Below are 13482 nucleotides of genomic sequence, written 5' to 3'. Positions count from 1 at the left end.
GGGTGGGGGGGAAAGGGTGTGATAGGACTGTTGTGAGGGGTGGGGGGAAAGGGTGTGATGGGACTGTTGTGGGGGTGGGGGGAAAGGGTGTGATGGGACTGTTGTGGGGGGTGTGGGGGAACGGGTGTGATGGGACTGTTGTGGGGGGTGGGGGGGGAAGGGTGTGGTGGGACTGTTGTGGGGGGTGGGGGGAAGGGTGTGATGGGACTGTTGTGGGGGTGGGGGAGGAAGGGTGTGATGGGACTGTTGTGGCAGCTGGGGGGAAGGGTGTGATGGGACTGTTGTAGGGGGTGGGGGAAGGGTGTGATGGGACTGTTGTGGGGGGTGGGGAGAAGGGTGTGATGGGACTGTTGTGGGGGTGGGGAGAAGGGTGTGATGGGACTGTTGTGGGGGGTGGGGGGAAGGGTGTGATGGGACTGTTGTGGGGCTGGGGGGAAGGGTGTAATGGGACTGTTGTGGGGGTGGGGGGAAGGGTGTGATGGGACTGTTGTGGGGTGGGGGGAAGGGTGTGATGGGACTGTTGTGGGGGTGGGGAAGGGTGTGATGGGACTGTTGTGGGGGTGTGGGGGAAAGGGTGTGATGGGACTGTTGTGGGGGGTGGGGGGGAAAGGGTGTGATTGGACTGTTGTGGGGGGTGGGGGGGAAAGGGTGTGATGGGACTGTTGTGGGGGGTGGGGGGGAAAGGGTGTGATGGGACTGTTGTGGGGGGTGGGGGAAGGGTGTGATGGGACTTTTGTGGGGGGTGGGGGTAAGGGTGTGATGGGACTGTTGTGGGGGGTGGGGGGAAGGGTGTGATGGGACTGTTGTGGGGGGTGGGGGGAAGGATGTGATGGCACTGGTGTTGGGGGTGGGGGGAAGGGTGTGATGGGACTGTTGTGGGGGTGGGGGGAAGGGTGTGATGGGACTGTTGTGGGGGGTGGGGGGAAGGGTGTGATGGGACTGTTGTGAGGGGTGGGGGGAAAGGGTGTGATAGGACTGTTGTGAGGGGTGGGGGGAAAGGGTGTGATGGGACTGTTGTGGGGGTGGGGGGGAAAGGGTGTGATGGGACTGTTGTGGGGGGTGGGGGGGAACGGGTGTGATGGGACTGTTGTGGGGGGTGGGGGGGAAAGGGTGTGGTGGGACTGTTGTGGGGGGTGGGGGGAAGGGTGTGATGGGACTGTTGTGGGGGTGGGGGAGGAAGGGTGTGATGGGACTGTTGTGGCAGCTGGGGGGAAGGGTGTGATGGGACTGTTGTAGGGGGTGGGGGAAGGGTGTGATGGGACTGTTGTGGGGGTTGGGGCGGAAGGGTGTGATGGGACTGTTGTGGGGGGTGAGGAGGAAGGGTGTGATGGGACTGTTGTGGGGGGTGGGGAGGAAGGGTGTGATGGGACTGTTGTGGGGGGTGGGGGAAGGGTGTGATGGGATTGTTGTGGGGGCTGGAAGGGAAGGGTGTGATGGGACTGTTGTGGGGGGTGGGGGGAAGGATGTGATGGGACTGTTGTGGGGGTGGGGGAAGGGTGTGATGGGACTGTTGTGGGGGGTGGGGGGAAGGGTGTGATGGGACTGTTGTGGGGGGTGGGGGGAAGGGTGTGATGGGACTGTTGTGGGGGGTGGGGGGGAAAGGGTGTGATGGGACTGTTGTGGGGGTGGGGGAGAAAGGTTGTGATGGGACTGTTGTGGGGGTGGGGGGAAGGGTGTGATGGGACTAGTGTGGGAGGTGGGGGGAAGGGTGTGATGGGACTGTTGTGGGGGCTGGAGGGGAAGGGTGTGATGGGACTGTTGTGAGGGGTGGGGGAAGGGTGTGATGGGACTGTTGTGGGGGTGGGGGGAAGGGTATGATGGGACTGTTGTGTGGGCTGAAGGGGAAGGGTGTGATGGGACTGTTGTGGGGGCTGGAGGGGAAGGGTGTGATGGGACTGTTGTGAGGGGTGGGGGGAAGGGTGTGATGGGACTGTTGTGGGGGGTGGGGGGAAGGGTGTGGTGGGACTGTTGTGGTGGGTTGGGGGAAGGGTGTGATGGGACTGTTGTGGGGGGTGGGGGGAAGGGTGTGATGGGACTGTTGTGGGGGTGGGGGGAAGGGTGTGATGGGACTGTTGTGGGGGTGGGGGGAAGGGTGTGATGGGACTGTTGTGGGGGGTGGGGTAAGGGTGTGATGGGACTGTTGTGGGGGGTGGGGGGGAAAGGGTGTGTTGGGACTGTTGTGGGGGGTGGGGGGAAAGGGTGTGATGGGACTGTTGTGGGGGGTGGGGGGAAGGGTGTGATGGGACTGTTGTGGGGGGTGGGGGATGGGTGTGATGGGACTGTTGTGGGGGCTGGAGGGGAAGTGTGTGATGGGACTGTTGTGGGGGGTGGGGGGAAGGGTGTGATGGGACTGTTTTGGGGGGTGGGGGAAGGGTGTGATGGGACTGTTGTGGGGGCTGGAGGGGAAGGGTGTGATGGGACTGTTGTGGGGGCTGGAGGGGAAGGGTGTGATGGGACTATTGTGAGGGGTGGGGGAAGGGTGTGATGGGACTGTTGTGGGGGGGTGGGGAGGAAGGGTGTGATGGGACTGTTGTGGGGGGTGGGGGGAAGGGTGTGATGGGACTGTTGTGGGGGCTGGAGGGGAAGCGTGTGATGGGACTGTTGTGGGGGCTGGAGGGGAAGAGTGTGATGGGACTGTTGTGAGGGGTGGGGGGAAGGGTGTGATGAGACTGTTGTGGGGGGTGGGGGGGAAGGGTGTGATGGGACTGTTGTGGGGGGTGGGGGGGAAGGGTGTGATGGGACTGTTGTGGGGGGTGGGGGGAGAAAGGGTGTGATGGGACTGTTGTGGGGGTTGGGGCGGAAGGGTGTGATGGGACTGTTGTGGGGGGTGGGGGGAAGGGTGTGATGGGACTGTTGTGGGGGGTGGGTGGGAAGGGTGTGATGGGACTGTTGTGGGGGGTGGGGGGGAAGGGTGTGATGGGACTGTTGTGGGGGGTGGGGGGGAAAGGGTGTGATGGATGGGACTGTTGTGGGGGGTGGGGGAAGGGTGTGATGGGACTGTTGTGGGGGGTGTGGGGAAAGGGTGTGATGGGACTGTTGTGGGGGGTGGGGGGAAAGGGTGTGATGGGACTGTTGTGATGGGACTGTTTAAAGGGTGTGATGGGACTGTTGTGGGGGGTAGGGGGAAGGGTGTGATGGGACTGTTGTGGGGGGTGGGGGGAAAGGGTGTGATGGGACTGTTGTGGGGGCTGGAGGGGAAGGGTGTGATGGGACTGTTGCCGGGGGTGGGGGGGAAAGGCTGTGATGGGACTGTTGTGGGGGGTGGGGGGAAAGGGTGTGATGGGACTGTTGTGGGGGGTGGGGGAAGGGTGTGATGGGACTGTTGTGGGGGGTGGGGGGGTAAGGGTGTGATGGGACTGTTATGGGGGCTGGAGGGGAAGGGTGTGATGGGACTGTTGTGGGGGGTGGGGGGAAAGGGTGTGATGGGACTGTTGTGGGGGGTGGGGGGAAAGGGTATGATGGGACTGTTGTGGGGGTGGGGGGAAAGGGTGTGATGGGACTGTTGTGGGGGTGGGGGGGAAAGGGTGTGATGGGACTGTTGTGGGGGGTGGGGGGGAAAGGGTGTGATGGGACTGTTGTGGGGGGTGGGGGGAAGGGTGTGATGGGACTGTTGTGGGGGGGAAAGGGTGTGATGGGACTGTTGTGGGGGTGGGGGGAAGGGTGTGATGGGACTGTTGTTGGGGGTGGGGGCAAGGGTGTGATGGGACTGTTGTGGGGTGGGGGGAAGGGTGTGATGGGACTGTTGTGGGGGTGGGGAAGGGTGTGATGGGACTGTTGTGGGAGGTGTGGGGGAAAGGGTGTGATGGGACTGTTGTGGGGGGTGGGGGGGAAAGGGTGTGATGGGACTGTTGTGGGGGGTGGGGGGGAAAGGGTGTGATGGGACTGTTGTGGGGGGTGGGGGGGGAGGGTGTGATGGGACTGTTGTGGGGGGTGGGGGAAGGGTGTGATGGGACTGTTGCTGGGGGTGGGGGGAAGGGTGTGATGGGACTGTTGTGGGGGGTGGGGGGAAGGGTGTGATGGGACTGTTGTGGGGGGTGGGGGGAAGGATGTGATGGCACTGGTGTTGGGGGTGGGGGGAAGGGTGTGATGGGATTGTTGTGGGGGTGGGGGGAAGGGTGTGATGGGACTGTTGTGGGGGGTGTGGGGAAGGGTGTGATGGGACTGTTGTGAGGGGTGGGGGGAAGGGTGTGATAGGACTGTTGTGAGGGGTGGGGGGAAAGGGTGTGATGGGACTGTTGTGGGGGTGGGGGGGAAAGGGTGTGATGGGACTGTTTTGGGGGGTGGGGGGGAACGGGTGTGATGGGACTGTTGTGGGGGGTGGGGGGGAAAGGGTGTGGTGGGACTGTTGTGGGGGGTGGGGGGAAGGGTGTGATGGGACTGTTGTGGGGGTGGGGGAGGAAGGGTGTGATGGGACTGTTGTGGCAGCTGGGGGGAAGGGTGTGATGGGACTGTTGTGGGGGGTGGGGGAAGGGTGTGATGGGACTGTTGTGGGGGGTGGGGAGAAGGGTGTGATGGGACTGTTGTGGGGGTGGGGAGAAGGGTGTGATGGGACTGTTGTGGGGGGTGGGGGGAAGGGTGTGATGGGACTGTTGTGGGGCTGGGGGGAAGGGTGTAATGGGACTGTTGTGGGGGGTGGGGGGAAGGGTGTGATGGGACTGTTGTGGGGGGTGGGGGGAAGGATGTGATGGGACTGTTGTGGGGGTGGGGGAAGGGTGTGATGGGACTGTTGTGGGGGGTGGGGGGAAGGGTGTGATGGGACTGTTGTGGGGGGTGGGGGGAAGGGTGTGATGGGACTGTTGTGGGGGGTGGGGGGGAAAGGGTGTGATGGGACTGTTGTGGGGGTGGGGGAGAAAGGTTGTGATGGGACTGTTGTGGGGGTGGGGGGAAGGGTGTGATGGGACTGGTGTGGGAGGTGGGGGGAAGGGTGTGATGGGACTGTTGTGGGGGCTGGAGGGGAAGGGTGTGATGGGACTGTTGTGAGGGGTGGGGGAAGGGTGTGATGGGACTGTTGTGGGGGGTGGGAGGAAGGGTGTGATGGGACTGTTGTGTGGGCTGAAGGGGAAGGGTGTGATGGGACTGTTGTGGGGGGTGGGGGGGAAAGGGTGTGGTGGGACTGTTGTGGGGGGTGGGGGGAAGGGTGTGATGGGACTGTTGTGGGGGTGGGGGAGGAAGGGTGTGATGGGACTGTTGTGGCAGCTGGGGGGAAGGGTGTGATGGGACTGTTGTGGGGGGTGGGGGAAGGGTGTGATGGGACTGTTGTGGGGGGTGGGGAGAAGGGTGTGATGGGACTGTTGTGGGGGTGGGGAGAAGGGTGTGATGGGACTGTTGTGGGGGGTGGGGGGAAGGGTGTGATGGGACTGTTGTGGGGCTGGGGGGAAGGGTGTAATGGGACTGTTGTGGGGGGTGGGGGGAAGGGTGTGATGGGACTGTTGTGGGGGTGGGGGGAAGGATGTGATGGGACTGTTGTGGGGGTGGGGGAAGGGTGTGATGGGACTGTTGTGGGGGGTGGGGGGAAGGGTGTGATGGGACTGTTGTGGGGGGTGGGGGGAAGGGTGTGATGGGACTGTTGTGGGGGGTGGGGGGGAAAGGGTGTGATGGGACTGTTGTGGGGGTGGGGGAGAAAGGTTGTGATGGGACTGTTGTGGGGGTGGGGGGAAGGGTGTGATGGGACTGGTGTGGGAGGTGGGGGGAAGGGTGTGATGGGACTGTTGTGGGGGCTGGAGGGGAAGGGTGTGATGGGACTGTTGTGAGGGGTGGGGGAAGGGTGTGATGGGACTGTTGTGGGGGGTGGGGGGAAGGGTGTGATGGGACTGTTGTGTGGGCTGAAGGGGAAGGGTGTGATGGGACTGTTGTGGGGGCTGGAGGGGAAGGGTGTGATGGGACTGTTGTGAGGGGTGGGGGAAAGGTGTGATGGGACTGTTGTGGGGGGTGGGGGGAAGGGTGTGGTGGGACTGTTGTGGTGGGTTGGGGGAAGGGTGTGATGGGACTGTTGTGGGTGGTGGGGGGAAGGGTGTGATGGGACTGTTGTGGGGGTGGGGGGAAGGGTGTGATGGGACTGTTGTGGGGGGTGGGGGGAAGGGTGTGATGGGACTGTTGTGGGGGGTGGGGTAAGGGTGTGATGGGACTGTTGTGGGGGGTGGGGGGGAAAGGGTGTGATGGGACTGTTGTGGGGGGTGGGGGGAAAGGGTGTGATGGGACTGTTGTGGGGGGCGGGGGGAAGGGTGTGATGGGACTGTTGTGGGGGGTGGGGGATGGGTGTGATGGGACTGTTGTGGGGGCTGGAGGGGAAGGGTGTGATGGGACTGTTGTGGGGGGTGGGGGGAAGGGTGTGATGGGACTGTTTTGGGGGGTGGGGGAAGGGTGTGATGGGACTGTTGTGGGGGCTGGAGGGGAAGGGTGTGATGGGACTGTTGTGGGGGCTGGAGGGGAAGGGTGTGATGGGACTGTTGTGAGGGGTGGGGGGAAGGGTGTGATGGGACTGTTGTGGGGGGGTGGGGAGGAAGGATGTGATGGGACTGTTGTGGGGGGTGGGGGGAAGGGTGTGATGGGACTGTTGTGGGGGCTGGAGGGGAAGCGTGTGATGGGACTGTTGTGGGGGCTGGAGGGGAAGAGTGTGATGGGACTGTTGTGAGGGGTGGGGGGAAGGGTGTGATGGGACTGTTGTGGGGGGTGGGGGGAAGGGTGTGATGGGACTGTTGTGGGGGGTGGGGGGAAGGGTGTGATGGGACTGTTGTGGGGGCTGGAGGGGAAGCGTGTGATGGGACTGTTGTGGGGGCTGGAGGGGAAGATTGTGATGGGACTGTTGTGAGGGGTGGGGGGAAGGGTGTGATGGGACTGTTGTGGGGGGTGGGGGGGAAGGGTGTGATGGGACTGTTGTGGGGGCTGGAGGGGAAGGGTGTGATGGGACTGTTGTGGGGGCTGGAGGGGAAGAGTGCGATGGGACTGTTGTGAGGGGTGGGGGAAGGGTGTGATGGGACTGTTGTGGAGGGTGGGGGGGAAGGGTGTGATGGGACTGTTGTGGGGGGTGGGGGGGAAGGGTGTGATGGGACTGTTGTGGGGGTGGGGGGAGAAAGGGTGTGATGGGACTGTTGTGGGGGTTGGGGCGGAAGGGTGTGATGGGACTGTTGTGGGGGGTGAGGAGGAAGGGTGTGATGGGACTGTTGTGGGGGGTGGGGAGGAAGGGTGTGATGGGACTGTTGTGGGGGGTGGGGGAAGGGTGTGATGGGATTGTTGTGGGGGCTGGAAGGGAAGGGTGTGATGGGACTGTTGTGGGGGTTGGGGCGGAAGGGTGTGATGGGACTGTTGAGGGGGGTGGGGGGAAGGGTGTGATGGGACTGTTGTGGGGGCTGGAGGGGAAGGGTGTGATGGGACTGTTGTGAGGGGTGGGGGGAAGGGTGTGATGGGACTGTTGTGGGGGGTGGGGGGGAAGGGTGTGATGGGACTGTTGTGGGGGGTGGGGGGGAAGGGTGTGATGGGACGGTTGTGGGGGGTGGGGGGAGAAAGGGTGTGATGGGACTGTTGTGGGGGTTGGGGCGGAAGGGTGTGATGGGACTGTTGTGGGGGGTGGGGGGAAGGGTGTGATGGGACTGTTGTGGGGGGTGGGGGGGAAGGGTGTGATGGGACTGTTGTGGGGGAGGGGGGGGAAGGGTGTGATGGGACTGTTGTGGGGGGTGGGGGGGAAAGGGTGTGATGGATGGGACTGTTGTGGGGGGTGGGGGAAGGGTGTGATGGGACTGTTGTGGGGGGTGTGGGGAAAGGGTGTGATGGGACTGTTGTGGGGGGTGGGGGGGGAAAGGGTGTGATGGGACTGTTGTGATGGGACTGTTTAAAGGGTGTGATGGGACTGTTGTGGGGGTAGGGGGAAGGGTGTGATGGGACTGTTGTGGGGGGTGGGGGGAAAGGGTGTGATGGGACTGTTGTGGGGGCTGGAGGGGAAGGGTGTGATGGGACTGTTGTGGGGGCTGGAGGGGAAGGGTGTGATGGGACTGTTGTGGGGGGTGGGGGGAAAGGGTGTGATGGGACTGTTGTGGGGGGTGGGGGGGAAAGGGTGTGATGGGACTGTTGTGGGGGGTGGGGGAAGGGTGTGATGGGACTGTTGTGGGGGGTGGGGGGTAAGGGTGTGATGGGACTGTTGTGGGGACTGGAGGGGAAGGGTGTGATGGGACTGTTGTGGGGGGTGTGGGGAAAGGGTGTGATGGGACTGTTGTGGGGGGTGGGGGGGAAAGGGTATGATGGGACTGTTGTGGGGGGTGGGGAGGAAAGGGTGTGATGGGACTGTTGTGGGGGGTGGGGGGGAAAGGGTGTGATGGGACTGTTGTGGGGGGTGGGGGGAAAGGGTGTGATGGGACTGTTGTGGGGGGTGGGGGAAGGGTGTGATGGGACTGTTGTGGGGGGAAGGGTGTGATGGGACTGTTGTGGGGGTGGGGGGAAGGGTGTGATGGGACTGTTGTGAGGGGTGGGGGGAAGGGTGTGATGGGACTGTTGTGAGGTGGGGGAAGGGTGTGATGGGACTGTTGTGGGGGTGGGGAAGGGTGTGATGGGACTGTTGTGGGGGGTGTGGGGGAAAGGGTGTGATGGGACTGTTGTGGGGGTGGGGGGAAAGGGTGTGATGGGACTGTTGTAGGGGGTGGGGGAAAGGGTGTGATGGGACTGTTGTGGGGGTGGGGGGGAAAGGGTGTGATGGGACTGTTGTGGGGGGTGGGGGAAGGGTGTGATGGGACTGTTGTGGGGGGTGGGGGGTAAGGGTGTGATGGGACTGTTGTGGGGGGTGGGGGGAAGGGTGTGATGGGACTGTTGTGGGGGGTGGGGGGAAGGGTGTGATGGGACTGTTGTGGGGGTGGGGGGAAGGATGTGATGGCACTGGTGTTGGGGGTGGGGGGAAGGGTGTGATGGGACTGTTGTGGGGGTGAGGGGAAGGGTGTGATGGGACTGTTGTGGGGGGTGGGGGGAAGGGTGTGATAGGACTGTTGTGAGGGGTGGGGGGAAAGGGTGTGATGGGACTGTTGTGGGGGTGGGGGGGAAGGGTGTGATGGGACTGTTGTGGGGGGTGGGGGGGAACGGGTGTGATGGGACTGTTGTGGGGGGTGGGGGGGAAAGGGTGTGGTGGGACTGTTGTGGGGGGTGGGGGAAGGGTGTGATGGGACTGTTGTGGGGGTGGGGGAGGAAGGGTGTGATGGGACTGTTGTGGCAGGTGGGGGGAAGGGTGTGATGGGACTGTTGTGGGGGGTGGGGGAAGGGTGTGATGGGACTGTTGTGGGGGGTGGGGAGAAGGGTGTGATGGGACTGTTGTGGGGGGTGGGGAGAAGGGTGTGATGGGACTGTTGTGGGGGGTGGGGGGAAGGGTGTGATGGGACTGTTGTGGGGCTGGGGGGAAGGGTGTAATGGGACTGTTGTGGGGGGTGGGAGGAAGGGTGTGATGGGACTGTTGTGGGGGTGGGGGAAGGGTGTGATGGGACTGTTGTGGGGGGTGGGGGAAAGGGTGTGATGGGACTGTTGTGGGGGGTGGGGGGAGGGTGTGATGGGACTGTTGTGGGGGGTGGGGGGAAAGGGTGTGATGGGACTGTTGTGGGGGTGGGGGAGAAAGGTTGTGATGGGACTGTTTTGGATGTGGGGGGAAGGGTGTGATGGGACTGTTGTGGGGGGTGGGGGGAAGGGTGTGATGGGACTGTTGTGGGGGCTGGAGGGGAAGGGTGTGATGGGACTGTTGTGAGGGGTGGGGGAAGGGTGTGATGGGACTGTTGTGGGGGGTGGGGGGAAGGGTGTGATGGGACTGTTGTGTGGGCTGGAGGGGAAGGGTGTGATGGGACTGTTGTGGGGGCTGGAGGGGAAGGGTGTGATGGGACTATTGTGAGGGGTGGGGGGAAGGGTGTGATGGGACTGTTGTGGGGGGTGGGGGGAAGGGTGTGATGGGACTGTTGTGGTGGGGTGGGGGAAGGGTGTGATGGGACTGTTGTGGGGGGTGGGGGGAAGGGTGTGATGGGACTGTTGTGGGGGTGGGGGGAAGGGTGTGATGGGACTGTTGTGGGCGGTGGGGGGAAGGGTGTGATGGGACTGTTGTGGGGGGTGGGGTAAGGGTGTGATGGGACTGTTGTGGGGGGTGGGGGGGAAGGGTGTGATGGGACTGTTGTGGGGGGTGGGGGGAAAGGGTGTGATGGGACTGTTGTGGGCGGTGGGGGGAAGGGTGTGATGGGACTGTTGTGGGGGGTGGGGGATGGGTGTGATGGGACTGTTGTGGGGGCTGGAGGGGAAGGGTGTGATGGGACTGTTGTGGGGGGTGGGGGGAAGGGTGTGATGGGACTGTTTTGGGGGGTGGGGGAAGGGTGTGATGGGACTGTTGTGGGGGCTGGAGGGGAAGGGTGTGATGGGACTGTTGTGGGGGCTGGAGGGGAAGGGTGTGATGGGACTGTTGTGAGGGGTGGGTGGAAGGGTGTGATGGGACTGTTGTGGGGGGGTGGGGAGGAAGGGTGTGATGGGACTGTTGTGGGGGGGTGGGGGGAAGGGTGTGATGGGACTGTTGTGGGGGCTGGAGGGGAAGCGTGTGATGGGACTGTTGTGGGGGCTGGAGGGGAAGAGTGTGATGGGACTGTTGTGAGGGGTGGGGGGAAGGGTGTGATGGGACTGTTGTGGGGGGTGGGGGGGAAGGGTGTGATGGGACTGTTGTGCGGGGTGGGGGGAAGGGTGTGATGGGACTGTTGTGGGGGCTGGAGGGGAAGCGTGTGATGGGACTGTTGTGGGGGCTGGAGGGGAAGAGTGTGATGGGACTGTTGTGAGGGGTGGGGTGAAGGGTGTGATGGGACTGTTGTGGGGGGTGGGGGGGAAGGGTGTGATGGGACTGTTGTGGGGGCTGGAGGGGAAGGGTGTGATGGGACTGTTGTGGGGGCTGGAGGGGAAGAGTGTGATGGGACTGTTGTGAGGGGTGGGGGGAAGGGTGTGATGGGACTGTTGTGGGGGGTGGGGGGGAAGGGTGTGATGGGACTGTTGTGGGGGGTGGAGGGGAAGGGTGTGATGGGACTGTTGTGGGGGCTGGAGGGGAAGAGTGTGATGGGACTGTTGTGAGGGGTGGGGGGAAGGGTGTGATGGGACTGTTGTGGGGGGTGGGGGGGAAGGGTGTGATGGGACTGTTGTGTGGGCTGGAGGGGAAGGGTGTGATGGGACTGTTGTGGGGGCTGGAGGGGAAGGGTGTGATGGGACTGTTGTGAGGGGTGGGGTGAAGGGTGTGATGGGACTGTTGTGGGGGAGGGGGGAAGGGTGTGATGGGACTGTTGTGGTGGGTGGGGGGAAGGGTGTGATGGGACTGTTGTGGGGGTGGGGGGAAGGGTGTGATGGGACTGTTGTGGGGGGTGGGGTAAGGGTGTGATGGGACTGTTGTGGGGGGTGGGGGGGAAAGGGTGTGATGGGACTGTTGTGGGGGGTGGGGGGAAAGGGTGTGATGGGACTGTTGTGAGGGGTGGGGGGAAGGGTGTGATGGGACTGTTGTGGGGGGTGGGGGGGAAGGGTGTGATGGCACTGGTGTTGGGGGTGGGGGGAAGGGTGTGATGGGACTGTTGTGGGGGGTGGGGTAAGGGTGTGATGGGACTGTTGTGGGGGGTGGGGGGGAAAGGGTGTGATGGGACTGTTGTGGGGGGTGGGGGGAAAGGGTGTGATGGGACTGTTGTGGGGGTGGGGGGAAGGGTGTGATGGGACTGTTGTGGGGGGTGGGGGGGAAGGGTGTGATGGGACTGTTGTGGGGGGTGGGGTAAGGGTGTGATGGGACTGTTGTGGGGGGTGGGGGGGAAAGGGTGTGATGGGACTGTTGTGGGGGGTGGGGGGAAAGGGTGTGATGGGACTGTTGTGGGGGTGGGGGGAAGGGTGTGATGGGACTGTTGTGGGGGGTGGGGGATGGGTGTGATGGGACTGTTGTGGGGGCTGGAGGGGAAGGGTGTGATGGGACTGTTGTGGGGGGTGGGGGTAGGGTGTGATGGGACTGTTTTGGGGGGTGGGGGAAGGGTGTGATGGGACTGTTGTGGGGGCTGGAGGGGAAGGGTGTGATGGGACTGTTGTGGGGGCTGGAGGGGAAGGGTGTGATGGGACTGTTGTGAGGGGTGGGTGGAAGGGTGTGATGGGACTGTTGTGGGGGGGTGGGGAGGAAGGGTGTGATGGGACTGTTGTGGGGGGTGGGGGGAAGGGTGTGATGGGACTGTTGTGGGGGCTGGAGGGGAAGCGTGTGATGGGACTGTTGTGGGGGCTGGAGGGGAAGAGTGTGATGGGACTGTTGTGAGGGGTGGGGGAAAGGGTGTGATGGGACTGTTGTGGGGGGTGGGGGGAAGGGTGTGATGGGACTGTTGTGGGGGGTTGGGGGAAGGGTGTGATGGGACTGTTGTGGGGGCTGGAGGGGAAGCGTGTGATGGGACTGTTGTGGGGGCTGGAGGGGAAGAGTGTGATGGGACTGTTGTGAGGGGTGGGGGGAAGGGTGTGATGGGACTGTTGTGGGGGGTGGGGGGGAAGGGTGTGATGGGACTGTTGTGGGGGCTGGAGGGGAAGGGTGTGATGGGACTGTTGTGGGGGCTGGAGGGGAAGAGTGTGATGGGACTGTTGTGAGGGGTGGGGGGAAGGGTGTGATGGGACTGTTGTGGGGGGTGGGGGTGAAGGGTGTGATGGGACTGTTGTGGGGGGTGGAGGGGAAGGGTGTGATGGGACTGTTGTGGGGGCTGGAGGGGAAGAGTGTGATGGGACTGTTGTGAGGGGTGGGGGGAAGGGTGTGATGGGACTGTTGTGGGGGGTGGGGGGGAAGGGTGTGATGGGACTGTTGTGTGGGCTGGAGGGGAAGGGTGTGATGGGACTGTTGTGGGGGCTGGAGGGGAAGGGTGTGATGGGACTGTTGTGAGGGGTGGGGTGAAGGGTGTGATGGGACTGTTGTGGGGGAGGGGGGAAGGGTGTGATGGGACTGTTGTGGTGGGTGGGGGGAAGGGTGTGATGGGACTGTTGTGGGGGTGGGGGGAAGGGTGTGATGGGACTGTTGTGGGGGGTAGGGTAAGGGTGTGATGGGACTGTTGTGGGGGGTGGGGGGGAAAGGGTGTGATGGGACTGTTGTGGGGGGTGGGGGGAAAGGGTGTGATGGGACTGTTGTGAGGGGTGGGGGGAAGGGTGTGATGGGACTGTTGTGGGGGGTGGGGGGGAAGGGTGTGATGGCACTGGTGTTGGGGGTGGGGGGAAGGGTGTGATGGGACTGTTGTGGGGGGTGGGGTAAGGGTGTGATGGGACTGTTGTGGGGGGTGGGGGGGAAAGGGTGTGATGGGACTGTTGTGGGGGGTGGGGGGAAAGGGTGTGATGGGACTGTTGTGGGGGGTGGGGGGAAGGGTGTGATGGGACTGTTGTGGGGGGTGGGGGATGGGTGTGATGGGACTGTTGTGGGGGCTGGAGGGGAAGGGTGTGATGGGACTGTTGTGGGGGGTGGGGGGAAGGGTGTGATGGGACTGTTTTGGGGGGTGGGGGAAGGGTATGATG

Source organism: Ambystoma mexicanum, chromosome 4p (genome assembly GCF_040938575.1).
Source record: "Ambystoma mexicanum isolate Mex_15411 chromosome 4p, UKY_AmexF1_1, whole genome shotgun sequence".
Lineage (NCBI taxonomy): Eukaryota > Metazoa > Chordata > Amphibia > Caudata > Ambystomatidae > Ambystoma > Ambystoma mexicanum.
The sequence above is the reverse complement of the archived record's forward strand: the minus strand, read 5'-3'. Positions refer to the sequence as shown.